Source organism: Cynara cardunculus (genome assembly GCF_001531365.2).
Source record: "Cynara cardunculus var. scolymus isolate 2C chromosome LG 14, CcrdV1, whole genome shotgun sequence".
Taxonomy (NCBI): domain Eukaryota; kingdom Viridiplantae; phylum Streptophyta; class Magnoliopsida; order Asterales; family Asteraceae; genus Cynara; species Cynara cardunculus.
This window is the reverse complement of record NC_037541.1, coordinates 1,142,819-1,148,797: the sequence shown is the minus strand read 5'-3', so window position 1 is coordinate 1,148,797 and position 5,979 is coordinate 1,142,819.

Genomic DNA, 5,979 nt, shown 5'->3' with positions numbered 1-5,979 from the left:
TTGGTTGTGCAATTGTGCTTTTATATGGTGTTTTTGCGAGCCACCATTATTGAGGCATTTTCAACATATTAAATTTTTGGTGTTAATCATGTTTGGCGGCTTAGCCACCTCCAACTAGATTTCCTYGGAGTAATGCAAAATGGAACAAGAAAACAAGATTTCGCAATTATTTACGATTAATTAATTATTAAACATTCTCAAATTCTTTTGGATTTTTGGAAAGGAATATTTTATAATAAAAATCAGAATCGATCCTTGATTTATGTTTCATTTATTGTATTAACAGAAAATAAAATTAAAGTAATAATTCATGGACCATTTCCACCTTTGAATTCATTCATATTCAATTAATAATTTTTTAATTTTAAATCAAAAGCAAGCGAGACATGAATACATCAATTCTTATTCCGACAACCAACTTTATTAAAAATATATCTCAATTTTTTGCCAAAATTATCGCATTCAAAACAAACGTCTGAGGTAATCTCATAGTTCCAACGAGGTGGATATGATGGTGCTTCAATGCAGACTTTAACGGGGATCAAATGGTTGTTCATGTGTTTTTAAAATCGAGTCAAGTTCAAGTTGACTCTGTGGTATTACAGTCAGCTTAGCCTTATCTATATGTTCTAATCAAGAGGTAAGGTTGGATATGTAAACCAAGTCATGGAGAAAAATTAATAATGGGTCCAAGTGAAATTCAAATATATGTTTTGGTCGAGGATATAATTCTACAATAGACTAGTTCCGTTTGGATCGCTTGATAGAAAAGTAAAAATGAATTCTATAAAAGTTTGTGTTTTTTTTCAGTTTTACTCTTAGGATATGTCTTAACCAAGTTGTATGCCCTTACTAATTAAGGCGTCTTAAATAAACCGTGTGAACGATTTAAACCGTTTTACACTCATGTACGCACTTGTATGTTAAAATTGATGGTGAGATGTATGCAAATCTAACCACCACTCTAAGGAGTAGAAAGGCAGTCTTGGGGAAAAGCTTTGCCCTTCGAAAAAGTGTATTTGAGAAAAAAATATTTCACCTGCAAATATTTCGGAAAGGTGTCATAACATAGGGTTTTTAAAGAGTCAAAATAAATTACCCGATTTACTATTCACATCATACATGATTTTAGTTCTTCATTGTGAAATAGACGACCGAAAAATTTAACCATCAAATAATATTTACTCATTCATATAACTAAACATTATTGTCGATTCAACAAAGAAATGGTTGGCCATACCAGAAATATATAATGGAGCATAGTATTGATTGTGTTCTATATCATATATGTATCTAGATCGTAAAACAACCACCATATTTACGAAACTGCAAAAGACAACATATGAGTGTGTTAGCAAATTTCGGTTGTCTTATGAATACTATGATTAAAAACACATGCAACTTCTTCACAGTTATTATAATATATCAATAAAACTTGAAATCACACTAGTTTTTTTTTTACAATTGTATCAAGTCCTAACAACGTGTGGGCATGGCGTAGGACAGTTTGGTTTGACATAGGACCCAAACTACAACGAATTATGAGCTTAGTCAGTCAAACCTTCCAAACCGACCAAACCAGTTTTAGCCTCCTTGGAAGAAGGTCTGTATTTTCCTTTGGGGTTCCATTTCTAAAAGACACTTAGAAACACTTGTCTATACAAGCTGTAAAGAGAGAAAAGTTGGTCACAGGATTCGAACATGTTTCCATCAAGAATATAAAACTATCTAGTAACAATTATATCATATTCAACATCTTATAATATATAACTAGTATGTTTGGAACCGCATGTTGCATGGTCGCGATAATTTTTTTTTTTAAATATTGATGATAAATGGTGGATGATCATATATTAGATGCTAAACTAATATAAATCGATATTACAAATGAAAAGAAACTTGCTTTATCATATTCTCAGTTGTTTCTTTTGATATATCTATACTATGTTATAAAACATTTAACAAAAACTCTTAAAAACCATTTTTTATGCATTAAGTACTGTATATTGATGCATATTACTTAAAATTCGATATTACAAGTAAATTATGTATAAGTACAACCACCTAATGTTCAATGTTTGAATTCGTGTAACTAACTGCGGATAAACATAATCAAATAGAGGATAATATTTCATTTTAAAATATAAAAAATCTAAAATATAATTATTAAACATTCTCAAATTCTTTTGGATTTTTGGAAAGGAATATTTTATAATAAAATTAAAGTAATAATGCATGTACCATTTCAACCTTTGAATTCATGGTCAAGATTTGTAATTTACCCTTGGAAAACATTAGTCTCCTCTTAGGACCACTTCAGCTTTGCATTTCGTTCAAATTCTATTAGTAATATTTTATTATTGTAAATCAAAAGCAAGCGATGCATGAATACATCAATTCTTATTCCGACAACCAACTTTATTAAAAATATATCTCAAATTTTTGCCAAAGTTATCGCATTCAAAACAAACGTCCGGGGTAATCTCCTAGTTCCTACGGGGTGGAAATGATGGTGCTTCATTGCAAACTTTGATGGGGATAAAATGAATGTTCATGTGCATTTAAAATCGAGTCAATCTCTAAGTGTTCAAGTTGACTCTGTTGTAATACGGTTTTGCTAAGCTTTATCAATATGTTCTAATCAAGATGTAAGGTTGGATATGTAAAGCAAATCATGGAGGAAAAACAATAATGGGTGCAAGCGTAATTCAGGTATCTGTTTTGGTCGAGGATGAAATTCTACAATAGACTAGTTCCGTTTGGATTACTTGATAGAAAACTAAGTTAAAATGAATTCTATAAAAGTTTGTGTTTTTTAGTTTTACTATTAGGATATGTCTTAACCAAGTTGTATGCCCCTACTAATTAAGGCGTCTTAAATAAACTGTATGAACGATTTAAATTAAAGTTTAATGCTCATGTACGCACTTGGATGTTAAAATTGATGGTGGGATGTACGCAAATCTAACCACCACTCTAAGGAGTAGAAAGGCAGTCTCTGAGAAAAGCTATGCCGTTCGAAAAAGTGTATTTGAGAAAAAAATATTTCACTTGCAAAAATTTCGGAAAGGTGTCATAACATAGGGTTTTTAAGGAGTCAAAATAAATTATCCGATTGACTATTCACTTTATACATGATTTTAGTTCTTCATTGTGAAGTAGACGACTGTAAAATTTAACCATCAAATAATATTTTCTCATTCATGTAACTAAACAATATTGTCAATTCAACAAAGAAATGGTTGGCCATACTAGAACTATATAATGGAGCATAGTATTGGTTGTGTTCTATATCATATATGTATCTAGATCGTAAAACAACCACCATATTTACTAAACTGCAAAAGACAATATATGAGTGCGTTATAATGAACAATTTCAAGCAAATTTCTGTTGTCTGATGAATACTATGATTAAAAACACATGCACCTTCTTCACAGTTATTATAATATATCAATAAAACTTGAAATCGCACTAGTTATTTTGATGACAATTGTATCAAGTCCTAACAATGCGTGGGCATGTGTAGGATTTCCTACGCAAGTAAGTTTGGTTTGACATAGGACCCAAACTACAACAAATTATGATCTTAATCAGTCAAACCATCCAAACCGACTAAACTAGCTTTAGCCTCCTTGGGAGAAGGTTTGTATTTTCCTTTCTGGTTCCATTTCTAGAAGACACTTAGAAACACTTGTCTATACAAACTGTAAAGAGAGAAAAGTTGGTCACAGGATTCGAACATGTTTCCATCAAGAATATAAAACTATCTAGTAACAATTATACCGTATTCAAATTCTTATAATATATAACTAGTATGTTTGGAACCGCGCGTTGCATGGTAACGATAATTTTTTAAAAAAAATTGAAGATAAATAGTCGATGATCATATATTAGATGCTAAACTAATATAAATCGATATTACAAATGAAAAGAAACTTGCTTTATCAAATTCTCAGATGTTTCTTTTGATATATATATATATATATATATATATATCTATACTACAGATATAAGCATTTAAGTCATTATCTTAATTACAACTCTTGAAGCATATATTACAACCATTTTATGCAAGAAATTCAAAAAACTCTTAATTACAAATTTTTATACACAATGTACAAGCATTTCATGCAATATCTCACAACCCAAATGTTAATTGGGTCAAACCAACCTTTTCTTACCAGGCTTTAAAAATACCCATTTGGGCCGATTTCTTCTTCTTCAGGTCCTATCTCTGCAACGAAAACCACCAAAGACCAAAAGCATTCTTCTTCTTTCTTCTTCTGTGATTTTTGTCCCATACGATCAAAACATTTTGGGATAGATAGCCGATACCTTTCTTCTTTACAGACCTCGTTTAACATAACAATGATGGTTTGGATGTATCACCTCGAGCAGATGTGCGATTTCATGAATCAAAGGGATTTGATGTATCACAACCTCATTGATACATATAACTCCCTCCTCCCTGTTGATTTAATCTCACAGGTTCTTCAAAATCCTAGAATTTGGAGGTATGCTCTTCGAAACAATATTTATTTCTATTTCAATTTTGATTTTTGCAACCAGATGAGATTTTAACTTCCTTTCTCTTCTTTTTGGTTTAACCGATTGATGAAGCAAGGCTATTTACAACTTTGAAGTAAGAATCCTCAAGAATCCCCCTTTATTGATTAATTTGCTTAGTATGCGATTGATTGATAATCGTTTCATATAGTTGGTCATGTGAGAATAACATATTTTGTCATATTCCCATCCTTCATTCTGTCATACAAGGCCACCTTCGGGTTTGTTTGTTCTTTAAATTTGTTGATTTTCTACCCAACCACATCCTTCTGCTGTCATAAATTAGAAGGTAATGGTTCAAGTCAAAATTTTGAGCTGCCAAATGGTTGGCCAGGCTGGGTTCATCTCCATCTCCTACTGTTGTCATAAAGCAGACAACAAACAAGTTAAAACTTGAAAAAAAGAATCAATCAATAACATGAAAAGAACATTAATATGTTGTCCATTAATATGCTGCTCTCCATTAATATGTTGCTGCTGTCAAAAGACAGTGATTTGATCATATGTTATACCTTGATCATTTGCTATACCTTATTTCTGATTGTAGTATGACATCTTATTCTGTGATCAAGTGCTTGGCATAAAGGGATTAAAACAACTGCCATAAATGGATTAAAACAGCTGCCATAAAGGGATTAAAACAGTTGCTTTGAATAAACAAATGCCATAAAGGGATTAAAACAACTGCTTTGAATAACATAATTTGTAACAAATTCCATAATCAGCTGTTTGAGACTGCATTTTATTTTGGACTGCAAATCTGTCCCTTCCACTATGTTTGGGACTGCTAAAAATGAAAAAGAGTTATGCAACATTAAACATGGAGCTTTAATGCACAAGGATCAATATAAAAACCTGTATAGTCATTAAGTCTTAATCAAAATGTTATACCTTGATCATTTGCTATACCTTTTAATTCTCTGGTGGCTTGTCAATTCAGTCAAGAGGCAACCAGAGTTGCAACAACCTGCACTCACGCTATTTATTTCCATCTAATAAGGTGGATGGAAGTATATAATAAAGATGGTTATGAGATCTGCAAATACTTGTTCAATAGTAACCACTTAAAAGTAAAACCAAAGCAAACAGACCTAATAAATCCCGTGTAGAGAAGGTCTACAAATAAACCTTACCTCTACCCCGAGGGGTGGAGAGACTGTTTCCGTGAAGACCACCGACTTGCATAACATATACATATGATCTATTTTTGTAACTTGACATGAATTATCAATCACCTTGTAGTCAAAGGGGTAAATAGTCCTTTATGTAAATTACTCATATGTCCCAAAATAAATGTTCACAATGAACAAGGCACAGTTTTAGAAATGAGTAATTATTACCCTTCTTAATGAACTAAATGACAATTTTACTCGATAATAGATGGAGTAATGAATTTCTCCACGCTATAAT